This window comes from Elephas maximus, chromosome 6, assembly GCF_024166365.1.
Source record: "Elephas maximus indicus isolate mEleMax1 chromosome 6, mEleMax1 primary haplotype, whole genome shotgun sequence".
In the NCBI taxonomy this organism is placed as follows: domain Eukaryota; kingdom Metazoa; phylum Chordata; class Mammalia; order Proboscidea; family Elephantidae; genus Elephas; species Elephas maximus.
In genome coordinates, this window is record NC_064824.1 from 28,417,167 (window position 1) to 28,435,128 (window position 17,962).

General features: G+C 39.8%; 1 protein-coding gene across 7 annotated transcripts in view; it reads right to left on the reverse strand.

Annotated features, from left to right (window-relative positions):
* Positions 1–17,962, reverse strand: part of NCKAP5 (NCK associated protein 5) — a 1,220,442-nt gene that overhangs the window by 1,024,295 nt on the left and 178,185 nt on the right. The window lies entirely within an intron of this gene.

The window sequence follows — 17,962 nt, forward strand, 5'->3', positions numbered from 1 at the left end:
GGGTTTCAATGGGTGATTTTTTTAGAAGTAGACTGTCAGGCCTTTCTTCCGAGGCACCTCTAGGTAGACTCGAACTCGTTAACCATTTGTACCACACCGGGACTCTTTTGCTATATCAGGTATAGTTAATTTCTGCACTCCACTGAGGTTGCTTTTTCCAGAATAAAGTATCCCGGTTAATAAGGATTCATCACATGTCTGAGTACTAGGTTTCAGTTTTCACTATAATGTAAAGGGCCTTAAATAAAAGAAATGGGTTTGGGCCCCGGCTGTCCTACCCATTAGTCAAGTGACATCGAGCAACTCATTTAGCTTTCTGAACTCATTTTTCTCAACTATAAAAACAGAAAATAATGGGAATCAAATGATGTGTGTGAAATGATTTAAGGAAATAAATTACAACTTATATGTAACTTCTAATTACCCACAGATTACATTAAAATACAGTTAACCTTAAACACTAGTTGATATAATTTAATGTGCCCTTGATGATTCAGAAGGCACTGAGGTACAGAAATTGCTCATAAACCTCACAAACATACATGGCCATTGTACTGCTAATAGAGAAGAGCTAAAAAAAAAAAAAAAGCTACACTAGTCAGTTTTTAATATAATTGTGCCAAGGCTAACATGATACAACAGACCCTACCTCACAGCCCACAGTATGTGGCCTTTCTCTTGGTTTCCCCACCAGGGACAGTGTTGTGGACAACTGTGCCCAAGACAAGGTATACCCAAACAATAGCCAAATGTGGAAACCAATGAACTGGTTTTCCAGTCCTTAGGTAACCCTCCTCCATCTTAGTTATTCAATCTCACTTTCAGGAACATTGATTTTAACACATCACCGGTCCACTCAGAAACTCCTAGGAGTCCTTTTTGAATTGAGGATAAAATCCAAATTTTTCCACATCATGTTCAAAATGTACTTCCTGCCAAATAGTCTTTTACAATCCCAAAACACACTAAGCATGTTCCTGGGACTATGCTTTTCATCTTACCTCTTACCTCCATTTACTCTAAGCCTCCCCTTGCTCTGTGTCTGGCTCAAGGTCCATCTTCTTCACGAGACCTTCCTAGATCACTCCACTGGCAACGACTTCCTCTCCCTCCCAATTTTCACAAAAGTCCTTGGGGACCTGCCTAAATCATCATAGTCACCTAGGATAATTCTTTGAACACAATAAACTCTTAATATATGCTTGTTGGCAGAGCCTAATAGTTAAAAAACAAAACTAACTCCAGGCAGTATTTTTCAGAACAAAGTCACCTTTATTCTATTACTGTAGCCAAAGCTATTAATCAACTGAAATTTATTTTGGTGCCCATCTCTTCCTGCTTTCAGCTGTTCCCACCCACTTTGCACCTCCTCAGTATCTTGGCGACTGCACTCCTCACTAGTACTCAGAACACCACCTGTACTGATGAATTCCAAAGCTTGATCGCCTCTTACTGTACTAATGATCAAATTCCTGGGTCTCAGGAACTAAGGTTAAAGCCCTGGATGGCAGTGGCTACTCCAAGGCCCTACCTGTCTCTGCTATTTGTCTACTGGCTCTTAGCCCCACCTTTGTGCTTCTGTACTCCTCTCTGTACTGTGGGGTCTAGATGTGCAAACTACACTATCAAGACTTCCTGTTTACTTGGGTTAACGCTAGATTCTGCCAATGGGAGGCAGCAAGAAGAGATTAGAAGGCTGTAGAAAGGGAGTAGCTATTCTGTTTCCAGCTTTGGCAGCAGCAGCAATACCAGATGACTACAGGCTCCAACAACTTGTGACTCTTCCAACAGCTCCTCATAACAAAGGGCAGTAGAAGCTTCCTGATCTCTGAACACCATAACCTATCCCTTTTGCTCCTGTGGCCCTTCCAACACCGTCATAACCAGTTCCTTCCATGAAATTCCTGTCTGCTTGAAATACCTAGAGTGGGTTCTCTGTCTTTTCAGGGCTTTACAACAATGGATACACACTCCACGGAGGTGCCTTTGGACAGGCAGCCAGCCTTCTTTGGGCAACACCTGACTTCCTTCTTGTGAGCCTTCTGAAATAATAGCATGGAATTAAAATTTTCTACTGGACACCAAGCCCTTGGAGGGAGGGAGAGCATTTTAAGTTCTATGATCCCCTACTCAGCATAATGTCTGGTGCATAGCAACGTGGTAGACACTCAATGAGCACTTGTTTGCATGAGTAAATAAACAAGTAAATGCTTGCAGCTGTCTCTGTGAGTGCAGAAAGAGCCTGGCAGCAACAAAAGGTTGCTAAGGCAAAGAAATATTGCACACATTTATAACTGAAGATACTTCTTTAGCCAAAGATACACAGACACACCCAAGCCTCAAAGAAAACATTTTGTCACGATTTTAAAATATCATCAAGCTAAAAATTACTGCTTAGATCCTACTCATACTTATAAAGTGCTGTAACCCAGTCACGCTGGTATCTTTTCTATGGCTCCTCACCTCTGGGGTTATAAAAGAACACGCATCTTCCTCAGAGGGATGGGCTGGAAGCCTCTTCTCTGTGTACGAGGAGGCAAACGGTCAGGGAGTTGAAAGAAGGCAGGAAATTAAGCATCCTTTACTAAGGGATACTGATCTGCCCTGCCCCTCCCCACATCTCTAGGTGATGAAACTACTACTTCTAGATAGCTGTAGAAATCCAAGTTGGGCTCAAAAAACTCTCTTTTAATTTTCCTCACAGATATTAATGGCCTTTCAGTGCTAGGCCAAATCCAGTGCCGTCGAGTTGATTCCGACTCTAGGGAGACCTTTTAATATTCCTAAAGATGCCAGTAAATTTTTATTTTCTACTAAACTTTGTTGGCAGGTTGCACAATTTTCAAGGAACAGTAATCAAGCAACACCATTTAAAAAAGCCTCAAAGGCATATTCCCTCACACACATAGTCACTCACACTCACACACTCAGACAATGATACCCTCACATACTTCCTCACACACAGTCACTCACACTCACACACACACACAATGATACCCTCACATATTCCCTCACACACAGTCTCTCTCACACACACACACAATGATACCCTTACATACTTCCTCACACAGTCTCTCTCACACACACACACACACGATACCCTCACATACTTCCTCACACTCACACACACACACAATGATACCCTCACATACTTCCTCACACACTTACATTTTGAGAATACTTTTCTCCCTCCTGATTTCTGCCTCTCTGATCCCTTCTCTCCTCACTTTGAAATATTCACAGTAGTGTCAGAAGAAATGGAGAAAAATGGTAGAGCCAAAAGGGCTGTAGATTAGACATTTAAAGATTTGGCTCCCAGCCCTCTTTGCTGTGGAAATTGAGCACGGTCCCTACTTCTGTAAATTCCATTTCTTACTCTCTCTCCCTTGTTCACCAGTTTATTGTGAAGTTCTAATGAGATAATATGAGAAAGCCCTTCCACATCCGGATTCAAGATACTTTTCAGTCAGCTTCATGAAGCAATAAATACTGTAAAATATGATTGTCTACAGTCTCCTAAACATCCAGAGAGCAGAGACTGCCGAAGTCACGGGCATATCCTGTGCCGTACCCAGCACACTGGCTCTGACAGGGTGTACTCTCAAAGGGTGACTACAGAGTTGAATATGTCAAGCCCAGCAAAGACAAACCAAAGTGCAGCAAGTTTTCTGACCCTAACAAGGCTGTAGCTCAGTGACTGCACCTTAGAATCACCAGAGGAATGTTGAAACGTACCAGCGCCCAGGCCCCATCCCAGACCGCTTGAATCTCCAGGGACGTGGGCTCCAGACATCAGCATATGATAGGAGCCAGAGATGGAAACCACCAGGTAGAACAGTGGTTCTCAAACTTTTCTGCATATTAATTCACTTGACAGATTCAAAATAAGCCTGATGCCCAGGCCCATCCCAGACCAAATAAAGCAGACTCACTTGAGGTGGGACCCAGGTATCGCTTTTTTTTTAAGTTCTGTAAATGACTCCAACGTGCAGCCAAGTGAGCCCCAGTTTGAGAGGGTGAGGGTATGTCCTCTTTCATGATCTCCTTCCCTTTCTCAAAGGCAGAGGGACACAGGTTTTTGGCAGCAGCAACTGCCATTCTGTAGCCACCGCGATCAGCAATGCTTAATCTGCAAACCCCAACCCAAAAGACAAGAACTAATAAATACAAATAATTTTGATCAGCACCTTTCTCCTTATCCTCACTCTCTTGAGCTTTTTAAAACTGACTTTTGGTTACCTGTAGGAAATAATGTTGAGTATAGGCCTTTTTTTTTTTTTATAGGAAGACATATTAAACCCAGATCCCAAATTAATGCATCAATTTCTTAGAAACGCAGAGTGAGGCCGTCGCTTAGAGAATGAGGGAAAGAAATTCAAGCACCAAGCTCAAGAGTGGCTGACAACCAGGACACGAATGCTCCTTAGACCCATTTCCTCTTCTCTCCCACTGTTCTTCTTACATACTTCAGCCTCATTTCAACATGAAAATAGCTACCAATCAGAATGTTTGAAACTCCAGTCAGCTTTGAATTGAAATATTTTCATTCTGATCTATTAAATCTGCATAAGTACAGTTTGTTTTCCTAATACTTTTAAACACATACACACAGCAGTTTCCATTTGGAAAATATATTGGCTCAGTAACTTTCTGCTATTGCTATATCTGGAATCCCTGGATGGTACACTCAGCTGCTAACCAAAAGGTTGGAGGTTGGAGTCCACTCAGAGACATCTCAGAAGAAAACCCTGATGATCTACTTTAGAAAGATCCCAGCCACGGAAAACCCTGTGGAGCACAGTCCTACTCTGACACACATGGGGTCGCCATAAGTAAGTCAACTCAATGGCAACTAAAAAAATTGTGAAGTATATGGCTAAGGGTGTGTGCATGTGTGTGGGTGTGCATGTCTGTGTGTGTGTGAGAGAGAGAGTACGTGTATGAGTGTGTGGGTGTGCTCTCTGACTGAACAATACCAACCATCTACAGAAAAGGGTTGTACTCATTCTGAACATGAGTATTAAAAAAACACCAGAGTACGTGATTTTCACCACAAAATATCTGTTTAAATCATACCACCACCCTGAAACTGAGTTAGAAGAGGACTGAATGCTACCAGATTTCCCAAATGCAGCGTGCATCCTTGCCAGAGGGTTTCGTGGCTGGAAACAACTCCAGAGGAGGCACAACAGCATTTTTCTTTGAAATGGAGGAAACTTCTGCATGATGATAAAAATAGGCTTAAAAAATAGTTTCATGTGCTCATGTTTATTAAACTTCTCACCCAGAATATTCAGTAGTTGACTCCTTAAATGCTGGACAGACCCCCAAGAATCACTGTCCCATGGTCCCCTCCTCAGATAACCTTCTACCTACAGCACGAGGGTCCAGAGAAACTCAGTGAACTCTGGGTCTGGAAATCTCAGCTATTGTTCAATATGCAGCTTTGGCAACCTTAACAGTTAAAGAATTTACATTAACTTGTTTCTAATTTCCTAAATTCCTTATGGACAGTGGTCAGAGAAAGCTCTTGGAACCTCTGAAATTTTCAAAATCAGCAATTATCATCCCTTACAGTTAAAAAAAAAATTTTTTTTTTATTGAGATAAAATTCATATACCATGAAATTGTCTGTTTAAGGTATATAATTCAGTACCAGACCTTTCTATTACCTACTTATTTGCTATAGAAACTGGAGGTTATTTTTGTCTCTCAGTGGGAACTCAAGGAAGTTCCATCCTCGCTCCTGAGGCTCTGCCAAGCCTGGCTGTCCCAGGTCACCATCATCAGGGGTAGCACCATCAGGGATGGGATGCTGGAGACAGAGAGTCATGAGTTCAAATTCCCCATCTGGCACTTACAAACTCTGTGGCCTTCAGCAACTTATTTAACATCCCTTGACCTCAGAGTCCTCATTTATAAAATTGCCATACTAGCGGTAACAACAGCCCCCTTAGCAAGGTTTCTCTGAGGATTAAAACGATGCATGGTTTTTAAAGTAGCTTAGTAGATAATCAAGAACTGTCAGGTATATCCATGTCATGGACTGAATTGTGTTTCCCCAAAATATATGTACCAATTTGGCTAGGCCATGATTCCCAGTATTGTGTGATTGTCTACTATTTTGTCATTTTTTGTGATTCTCCTGTTTCGTAAATCCTACCTCAATGATGTTAATGAGGCAGGATTAGAGGCAGTTATGCTAAGAGGCAGGACTCAATCTACAAGATTAGGTTGTGTTTTATTAGGTTAATCACTTCTGAAATATGAAATAGAGAAGCAAGCAGAGAGACGGGGGACCTCATACCACCAAGAAAGAAGCACCAGGAGCAGAGCTTGTCCTATGGACCTGGGGTACCTGTGCTGAGAACTTCCTTCACCAGTGGAAGACTGATGACAAGGACCTCCCTTCAGAGCCAACAGAGAGAGAAAACATTCCCCTGGAGCTGGCACCCTGAATTCTGACTGTGAGAGAATAAATTTCTCTTTGTTAAAGACGTTCACTTGTGGTATTTCTGTTACAGCAGCACTAGATAACTAAGACAGCTCAGTCAACAGAATTCCTTTTATTCAAAAATTCAATATTTATGTAATATCTCTTTTGCCCCAGGCCCTGTGTTAGGCCCTGAAGAAAAAGAAAGAGAGAAGGGGGTGGGTAGGGAGGAAGGGAAACGACAGAATGGGGGAGGTAGGGAGAGAGTGGGAAGGAAGAAGGAAGGAAAGAAAAGATGTAAAGTACACACTCTCAAACTTTAAAGATGCTTAAAATCTGAGGGGAAAGACTCATGTGTTAATTCACAAAAACGCAAGATAAAATAAAAGTGTGAATAAATGAATGATTTTGGAGCACTGACTTGTCTTTATCATTATTTGAGGTGTCCTTTTTTTTTTTTTTCAGGTAATTTCCAGGCACAAACCATGGCTGCATCTTGACAGTGTCTGAACTAAGAACCAAGAGTATGGGTTTGGACCAGGAGAAGTATTTCAGCTCTGGCTGCTCTTCTCAAACCCTCTGTTGCTTCTCTCCTGGCCTTTCTTTGTAAACATTTTCCTTGCAATTTAGTTCCCTCCTCTGCCTCTTCTTTTATCACTTTGAGAAAGGTTTCCAATTCATTACAGGAAATGTCTACACATTGCCCATGAACACTTAAGGGTAAAGTCAGTACAGAAATGAAACAGATAAATATATGAAATTTATGAATAAACAATGCATGCACATAACCCCAGTGGATTAGAAGAATATTTAGATAAGCACCTAGGGAAAAGAATTTTTACACTGTGTCATCTGCTAACATTAATGAGTTAATTAAATTAGAAAAACTCCACTACCAAAAGGGAAAACAGTCAAGTAAGTAGGGTGCTGGGGGAATTACAGGCCATACTACTAAATGAATTCTGCTCAAACTTATTATTTTTTTTTTTTTTTCCTTTGAGAAGGCTGTGGAGAGCTACATTTAAAAAGCCATCCAATTTGAAGAGAGTATTTTCCATCTGGGGCCAGTTGGATGGAGTATATTCTAAACTCGGCAAAGCCTGCTCAGAGGCAACAAGACTTGTTAAGAAAAACTTTATGAAAAGCAATGTTTTGTGAAAATCCAGGCAAAAGAGTTTAATTGTGATGTCCCCATACACTGCTGAATTCAATGTTTTCCATTAAATGTCTTTGCACACATGTGGGAAACCAAAATTATTTAGGAAATGAATATAATAAAATAAATCAGAAGCCACTACATTTCTGCTGAAGCTTTAACTGGTAAATAACATATCTCCAATTATCTGAAAGCCTTTTTCACTTTAAGAGTTTATTCACTGTTCTTTTATAGTAACCTCCCTCCACCACCACTTAAAAAAATCCTGATGTGAAAAAAATGCTAAAATCCAAGCAAATCAATATTAAGGGATTAAGTCATAAAAACCCATTAACACACTGGAAACAATAGAAAGAATTTTTAATAAACCATAAAATGTAGAATATGATATTAAAGATGCCCTAAGTAATAACAGCTGTCAAAATGAAACACACAAGAAAAGTTTCAAAGATGTTTGGCTTTTTCTACTTACTGTTTAATCAAATCAAGAATGCTATTCATTTTCAGGAGGGAGATGGGCTAAGATCTCATAAAAGGGTCAAACAGTCAACAACTACCCACTTAAACTGATAGGTAGAAGGAGTTAGGTTTAGGATGTGTGTATGAGTGTGCATTCATTTTTTTTCTCTTCTTTTCATCATTTCTCCCTGGTTAACAATAAGACCAATTGCTAGAAAAGGACAAAAGGAGATCATGTTCGGTAGAGGGTTAGTGAAAATGAGGGGACCCCTCAGTGAAATGGATTGACACAATAGCCACAGGAATGGACTCCAACGTACAAAGAATCATGGAGATGGTGCAAGACTGGGCAATGTCTCACTCTGTTGTACTTAAGGTCACCACGAGTCAGGGCTCACTCAATGGCAACTAACAATAACAGCATTAACAGTAATAATCAAAACTTCTGGGCTTTTTTTGTTTTGTTTTTCCTATGATGGATTGCTTCTTTTATTTGGGCTTTAAAAGTTCAGGAATAAAGGTGTTCTATTGGATAGATGAATAGAGCAGTGCCTTTCAAATCAAGGCAAGAATTGTTGGTAGATCTCCTTAAAATGCAGGTTCTCATTCAGTACTTCTGGGATAGGGCCTGGTATTCTGCATTTCTAATAAGTGGATGCTTTTGGTCTACGGACCACACTTTGATAGCAAAGATCTGTCTTACCCATCTAGTGCTGCTATAACACAAATACCACAAGTGGATGGCTTTAACAAAGAGAAACTTATTCTCTCACAGTTTTAAGAGGCCAGAAGTCTGAATTCAGGGTGCGAGCTACAGGGGAAGGTTTTCTCTCTTGGCCCTGAGGGAAGGTCCTCATGATCAGTCCTTTACTGGGTGGAGTTTCTCAGCGCAGGGACCCCAGGTCCAAAGGATGCACTCTCCTCCTGGCTCTTCTTTCTTGGTGGTATAAAGTCCCTTTCTCTCTGCTCCCTTCTCTCTCCTTCTATCTCTTGTAAGATAAAAAGTGATGCAGGTCACACCTCAAGGAAACTCCCCTTACATTGGATCAGGGCTGTGACATGACTAAGGGTGTTGCATCCCACCCTTTAACATCACCTAATCTTGCCTCATTAAGCACAGGCAGAGATTAGGATTTACAACACATAGGAAAATTATATCAGATCACAAAATGGAGGACAACCACACAATACTGGGAATCATGGCCTAGCCAAGGTGACACACGTTTTGGGGGGACACAAGTCAATCCATAACAGGACTGAAAACTTAAAATAGAGGATTAATACATGTACTTGTAAGCATTTTCTCATAAAGTGCTGCTCATCTACTTACAATACATGTTATGATGACTTAGTTCTTGACATAGGTCATATATGATAATTTTGGTGTTAACTTGCACTTGGACGTTTGGAATTCCAGAACCTCTAGATTTTAAGGATTTCTTCCAGGCCCCCTTTTCACCTACAGAGCCATACACCCATTGCCTCTAAAATAAACCTAATGTGTGGGTGCCTTGTCTCTAGTTGATTCTCCCTGTGACAAACTACTCACAGTGTTATAATCTGTCTCTCACATTTTCCTCCAGTGGCTGTAGCTCTGCTACCTGGAGCCAAATATTGAAAGTTTTCTCTTACCCAAGCAAAGTGTCTCCAGTTCCTTCAACATTTTCCCTTGTGAGAAAACTCCTATGACTTGTACCCTTTTTGTCACTGTCTCTGACACTTCCTAGAATTTGATGAGATTGGATAAGACTCTAATGTCCTTTTTCCTGATTCTTTTAAAAATATTATACCATAACAAATACATTTTTTCTCTATGTAAAAGATATAAGCAGTAAAAAAAAAAAAGTATCAAGTGAAAAGCATATACCTTCACTCTCCTGCTTCTTACTCCTCTCCCCAAAGATAATCACTCTTAACATTTACCTGCAGAAATATTAAAATATTGATTTTTTTCTTTCTATATAAATGTTTTGTGATTACATTTTTTCCCATCTCATTTATTCAATACCAAAATCAAACCCATTGCTGTCGAGTCCATTCCAATGCATAGCAACCCTATAGGGCAGAGTATAGCTGACCCATAGGGTTTCCAAGGAGTGGCTGGTGGATTTGAACTGTCAACCTTTAGGTTAGCAGACAAGCTCTTAAGCACTGTGCCACCAGGGCTCCATATTCAATACATGCAGGCCTAATTCCCTAATTTGGACCCCTGGTGGCTCAGTGGTTAAGCACTCAACTGTTAACCGAATGGTCGGTGGTTTGAAATCACCAGCCGCTCCATGAGAGAAAGGTGTGGCCGTCTGCTCCGTAAAGATTACAGCCTTGGAAACCTTATGAGGCAGTTCTACTCTGCCCTGTAGGGTAACTATGAGTTGGAATCAACTTGATGACAGTGTTTTTTTTTTCTTTTCTTTTTTTTTTTTTGGTTTAGGCCGAATTCATTTTTCACAGCTTTTTTTTTTTTTTTATAGACAGGAGATCAGTAACAAAATTGTTTGCTGACCTATGGGTTGAAATTTAGACAATTGCCAGTCTTTTCTGGTTCTAGACAGAGCTACCATGAGCATTATATATGCATCTTTTGCATCCCTGTGAGTTTCTTCATAGAGCACAGATTTCTAAAAGTAGAAAAAGAGTATATAATTTTTAAACTTTTGAAGGAAACTGTCTAATCGCCTTCCAAAAATATTTTAAGAACCACCACCAGCAGTGTATGAGACTGCCTGTTCTCCACATAGTTGTCATCGCTAAATAGAATCAATCTTAAAGCTTTTCCAAATTGGTTGGCTAAAAAAAAAGATTCCATTGTTTTAATTTACATTGCATTATTATGAGTAAAGTTGGGCATTTTCACACGATTGTTGATCATGCGAATTGTTTTCCTCTGGATGACCTGCTTTACCTGTCCATTCTATGGCTTCCTCTCTTTTATTGCATTATAAAAACTATTACTACATTTTGAATACTAATTCCTTGTCAACAAGCATTGCAAATGTTTTCTCCAGGTCTATCTCTTGGTTCTGTACTTTGTCCAACATTGTATGGAACATTATAATTTCTTTGTAGTCAAATATATCTATCTTTTCCTTTATACTTGGAGCCCTGGTGGTGTACTGGTTAATAAGAGTTCAGCTGCTAACCGAAAGGTTGGCAGTTCGAAACCACCAGCCACTGCTTGGCAACCCTATGGGGCAGTTCTACTCTGTCCTATAGGGTCACTATGAGCTGGAATCAACTCGATGGCAAGGGTTTTTTGTTTTATTTTGTTTTTCCCCTTTATACTTAATAACAAGAACATTCTAAATCACAAGAACATTTCTAATTTACAAGAACTTTTTACAGTATGTTCTGTTAATACTTTTATGGTAGCTTATGAACACTTTTCTCCATGGTGTATTGCATAGGTTTTTTATTTTTTCTCAAAATGATAACCATTAATCCTGTGACTGAAGTTTTCTCCCACTGATTTGAAATGGCCCCTTAAACATAACAAAGTTCAGTATATGCACAATTATTTTCCTTGGTGCTCTTTTTTAAAAAAAGAGTTGTATATTTCCCTAGCCTTATACCAATACCATACTACTTTAATTATGAAACTTTAATAAATTTTGATGTTTTATAGGTCAAGATGCCCTTATGTTTGTTCTGTTTAGAATTTTTTCATGGCTGAGTTCATTATTGCCTTGCAACTAAACTTTAGGGTTAACTTGTTCAGTTCTACAAAAAGTACCATAAGGATTTTTATTGGATTAGATTTAACTTTATAAATAATTTACAAGATAATTTGCATCATTATATTCTTAAGTCTTTCCATTCAGGTTTGTGAAATGTTTTGTAGATTGTTTAATAGGCCCAAATTCCTCCCATCCCAGGATGCCCTCACTCTCATTTTAATTGTGTCTACGATGCTCTTCATTTCTCCACCCCTTGAATCTGGAAGGACTTAAACTTTACTGACCAATAGCATGTGGCAAAACAGATAATGAGTTGTGAAGGCAGGCCTTAAGAGACCTTGCAGCTTCCATGCTGTCTTTCCCAACCCTGAGACACCATGCAGTGGAGAAGCCAGCCTAGTCCACTGGAGGGTAAGAGCCACTTGGAGGAATGCTGAGGTGCTCCAACTGACAGATAGTATCAACTGCCAGTCGTATGGGTGAGGCCATCTTGGGCCCTCCAGCTCTAGCCAGGCCTTTGGATGACTACAACTATATGAATGATCCCAGGTGAGACCAACAAAAGAAAACACACAGGTTGTCAATCCATAGAGCCATGAGAAAAAATAAGCCATTGTTGTTTTAAGCAACGAAGTGTTGGGATGGTTTGTTATGCAGCAATGTTGCTGTTGTTGTTGTTAGGTGCCATTAAGTCAGTTCTGACTCATAGCGACCCTATGTACAACATAACGAAACACTGCCCGGTCCTGTGCCATTCTCACAATCGTTGCTATGTTTAAGTTGATGGTTGCAGCCACTGTGTCAAGCCATCTCATTGAGGGTCTTCCTCTTTTTCGCTAACCTTACCAAGCATGATGTCCTTTTCCAGGGACTGGTCCCTCCTGATAACTTGTTCAAAGTATATGAAATGAAGTCTCGCCGTGCTCGTTTCCAAGGAGCATTCTGGCAGTACTTCTTCCAGGACAGATTTTTTTGTTCTTCTAGCAGTCCACGGTATATTCAATATTCTTTGCAAACACCATAATTCAAAGGCATCAATTCTTCTTTAGTCTTCTTTATACATTGCCCAGCTTTCACATAGATATGAGACAATCGAAAATATCACGGCTTGGGTCAGGTGCACCTTAGTCTTCAAAGTGACATCTTTGCTTTGCAACACTTTAAAGAGGTCTTTTGCAGCAGATACGCCCAGGACAATAAGTTGTTGATATTTTGACTGCTGCTTCCATGGGTGTTGATTGTGGATCAAAGTAAAATAAAATCCTTGACAACTTCAATATTTTTTCCATTTATCATTATATTGCTTCTTGGTTCAGTGGTGAAGGTTTTTGTTTTCTTTGTGTTGTCCGGTAATTCACCCTGAAGGCTATAGTCTTTGATCTTCAACAGTAAGTACTTCAAGTCCTCTTCACATTCAGCAAGCAAGATTGTGCCATCTGCATAATGCAGGTTGTAATGAGTCTTCTTGATGCTGCGTTCTCCTTCACACAGTCTAGCTTCTTGGATTATTTGCTCAGCATACAGATTGAATAAGTATGGTGAAAGGATACAACCCTGACGCAAACCTTTTCTGATATTAAGCCACGCGGTATCCCCTTGTTCTGTTCGAATGACTGCCACTTGGTCTATGTACAGGTTCTGCAGGAGCACAATTAAGTGTTCTGGGATTCCCATTCTTGGCAATGTTACCCATAATTTGTTATGATCCACACAGATGAATGCCTTTGCATAGTCAATAAAACACAGATAAACATCTTTCTGGTATTCTCTGCTTTCAGCTAAGATCCATGTGGTATCAGCAATGATATCCCTTGTTCCAAATCCTCTTCTGTGTCCAGCTTGAATTTTTTCAAGTTCCTGGTGATGTACTGCTGCAACTACTTTTGAATGATCTTCAGCATAATTTACTTGTGTGTGATATTAAGGATATTGTTCGATAATTTCCGCATTCAGCTGGATCACCTTTCTTTGGAATGGATAGTGTATGGATCTCTTCCAGTTGGTTGGCAGGTAGCTGTCTTCCAAATTCTTTGGCATAGATGAGTGAGCACCTCCAGGCAGCATCCATTTGTTGAAACATCTCACTTGGTATTCTGTCAATTCCTGGAGCCTTGTTTTTTGCCAATGCCTTCAGTTCAGCCTGGATGTCTTCCTTCAATACCTTTGGCTCTTGATCATATGCTACCTTCTGAAATTGTTGAATGTAGACCAATCTATAAATTCCTTTTGGTATAATGACTCTGTGTATTTCTTCCACCTTCTTTTGATGTTTCCTGCATTGTTCAATATTTTGCCCATAGAATTCTTCAAAATTGCAACTCTAGGCTTGAATTATTTCTTCAGTTCTTTCAGCTCGAGAGAGGCTGAGTGTGTTCTTCCCTTTTGGCTGTCTAAATACAGGTCTTTGCACATTGCATTATAATACTTTGTCTTCTCAAGCCGCCTTTTGAAAACTTCTGTTTAGCTCTTGCTTCATCATTTTTTCCACTTGCTTTAGCTGCTCTATGTTCAAGAGCAAGTTTCAGAGTCTTCTGACATCCATTTTAGTCTTTTCTTTCTTTCCCGTCTTTTAAATGAACTTTTTGCTTTCTTCATGTATGATATCCTTGATACCATCCCACAATTTGTCTGGTCTTCAGTCATTAGTGTTCAACGTGTCAAATCTATTCTTGAGATGGTCTCCAAATTCAGGTGGGATACACTCAAGTTCGTATTTTGGCTCTCGTGTTTAAATTTTTTTTTAGTTTAAACTTAAACTTGCATATGAGCAATTGATGGTCTGTTACGCAGTTGGCTCCCGACCTTGTTCTGACCGATGACATTGAACTTTCCACTGTCTCTTTCCACAGATGTAGTTGATTTGATTCTTGCGTTTTCCATCCAGTGAGGTCCACGTGTACAGTTGCCATTTACATTGTTGAAAAAAGGTATTTGGAATGAAGGACTCATTGGTCTTGCAAAATTCTATCCTGTGACTTCTGGCATCATTTCTATCACCAAGGCTATATTTTCCAACTACTGATCCTTCTTTGTTTCCAACTTTTCCATTCCAATCACCAGTAATTATTAATTCATCTTGATTGTATGTTTGATCGATTTCAAACTGCAGAAGTTGGCAAAAATCTTCAATTTCCTCATCTCTAGCATTAGTGGCCATTTAGTAAGTTTGAATAACAGTCATCTTGAATGGTCTTCCTTGTAGGTGTATGGATATATTCCTATTACTGACAGTGGTTGTACTTCAGCATAGATTTTGAAATTTTCTTTTTGATGATGAATGCGACGCCATTCCTCTTCAATTTGTCATTCCAAGCATAGTAAACCACATAATTGTCTGATTCAAGATGGCCAATATCAGTCCATTTCAGCTCACTAATGCATAGGATATTGATCTTTATGCATTCCATTTCATTTTTGACTTCTAAGTTTCCTACACTCATACATTCCTACATTTGTACATTCCACATTCTGATTATTAATGGATGCTTGCAGCTGTTTCTTCTCATTTTCAGTCCTTCCACATCAGCAAATGAAGGTCCTGAAAGCTTGACTCCATCCATGTCATTAAGGTCAGCTTGACTCTACTTTGAGGAGACAGCTCCTCCCCAGTCATATTTTGAATACCTTCCAACCTGAGGGTCTCGTCTTCTGGCACCATATCAATGTTCTGTTGCTATTTCTAAGGTTTTTAGTGGCCCATTTTTTCCAGAAGTAACCATGAGGTCCTTCTTCCTACTCTGTCTTCATCTAGAAGCTCCGCTGAATCCTACCCACCATGGACAACCTTGCTGGCATTTGAAATACCGGTGTCATAACTTCCAGCATCACAGCAACATGCAAGTCACCACAGAACAGCAAACTGATAGATGCGTGGTGGCTCTAATATTTACAACTCTTATTTCTTTCTCTGATTATATTTAATGAGCTAGAAGAGTGAGTTGAGAGTGGAAATTTGTTTAAAGGTGAAATTAGTTGTAATTTCTTTTTACCAATGAGTATGAGATTGTCTTTTTTTGTAAAAAATTGAATACTCTGAAAAGTATGTAAAGTCATAGTTACTCATATACTCACCACCCATATTTAACAGTTAATCCTTTTGCCATATTTGTTTTAAATCTTTTATTTCATTTCTTTTTTTATTAAATGAAGTGTTATAGCTATACCACATCCCCCCACTCCATTCCTTCCTCTCTACTTGGGGGTCACTATCCTGCTGTGAAGATGCATCTTTGCTGAGCATGCATTATATTTTACTATGAACCTGGAAAGATATGCAGCATTGTTTAATTTGTTCTGAAAGTTTATATATATGATATAATGCTTTCTGTAGTCAGTTGTAACTTTTTTTTTTTTAATTTAACATTACTGCAATTTTTTTCCACTTAACATTATGGCATCAAGATCTATCCATGTTGATGGTCTCGGTGAACATCTAGCTCAACTGGCATAACATAGTTTATAAAGAAAATGTTCTACACTTTACTTTGGTGAGTAGTGTCTGGAGTCTTAAAAGCCTGGGAGAGGCCATCTAGGATACTCCACTGCTCACCCCTTTGGGAGCAATGAAGAATGAAGAAAACTAAAAATAAAAGGGAAAGATTAGTCCCAAGGACTAATGGACCACATCTACCACAGCCTCTGCAAAACTGAGTCCAGTACAACTAGATGGTGCCCAGCTACCACCACTGACTGCTCTGGCAAGTATCACAATACAGCGTCCTGGACAGAGCTGGAGAAAAATGTAGAACAAAATTCTCACTCAGAAAGAAAGACCAGACTTACCGGCCTGACAGAGACTGGAGAAACCATGAGAGTATGGCCCCCAGACACCCCTTCAGCTCAGTAATGAAGTCACTCCTGAGGTTCACCCTTCAGCCAAGGATTGGACAGGCCCAAAAAACAAAATGAGTCTAAAGGGACACACCAGCGCTGGGGCAAGGACTAGAAGGCAGGAGGGGACAAAAAGCTGGTAACAGAGAACCCAAGGTTGAGAAGACTGTTGATATGTCATAGGGTTATTAACCAACGTCATAAAACAATAAATGTATACTAATCGTTTAATGAGAAACTAGTTTGTTCTGTAAACCCTCATCTAAAAAAAAAAAAAAAAAGATCTATCCATGTTGATAAGGAGAGTTCTACTTTATCTACCTAATTCCCAAACAACGGATATTTGGGTTCTTTCCAAGTTTTTGCCATTCACATTACAAACAATGCTGTCATAGACCTTCTTGTTCGTGCATCCTTATGAACAAAGGCAAGAATTTCCAACTCATACAGAAAAATCACTGGGTCATAGGCTATGCGCATGTTCAATTTACCACATATTGTTCAATTGTTTTCCAAAAAATGGTTGTGCTATAGCAATTTATAACTATATTAGCAACCTTTAAAGTCTCTGTTTTCCTCTGGCTTTTATGGAAAACAAATGCTTGGTGACCTTCACAGTTGGATGAGATGGCCTCCAGTGCTGCTGGATTGAGGCAGAATCTCCACCCTGGCTCAATTACTGTTTCCTTTATACATGTATTTGGGTTCTTACTCAAAGAAGGAGCTACATCTGACAGGAATACATCAGGTCAGATAGTAGTCTTGCTGAGTCCTCCCTCTATCTCAGTATTTCTCAACCTTTTTATTTTCATTATTACCCTCCTAAGGAGGCTTTTGGAAACCCTGGTGGTGTAGTGGTTAAGCACTATGGCTGCTAACCAAAGGGTCAGCAGTTCGAATCTGCCAGGCTCTCCTTGGAAACTATGGGGCAGCTTTACTCTGTCCTATAGGGTCGTTATGAGTCGGAACTGGGCACTGGGTTTGGTTTTTTTTTTTTTAAGGAGCCTTTTATTATTTTTTTCTTAATTGCTCCCATCCCCCCATACAATTTTAATCCACAGATACTGTAAATCTGTGTAATATAGCCCTTTGGGAGGCCACAAACTATTGTGATGTCTACTTTTTTTTGTCTTAAGAACCAATTTTTACCCTCTCGGGGTGTATCACCCCTGTTGAGAATGTCTCTATTGAAAGATTCAAAACACCCCCAGGTTTATCAATCTCCTTTCTGGCAAATTCAAGGTTACATTTGATGAAGTGCCTTAATGGGCAAGTGCAGAGAAAAAAAGGGAAGTGGGCAAAGTCAGAAGTTGCAAACCCAAATGCCTACTAGGACAAGAAGGTCTGCAAATAAGTGAAGCTGGCCGGGTGGACCCTGCGTCTACCTGGGCAGCACATGTTCTGTCAGGG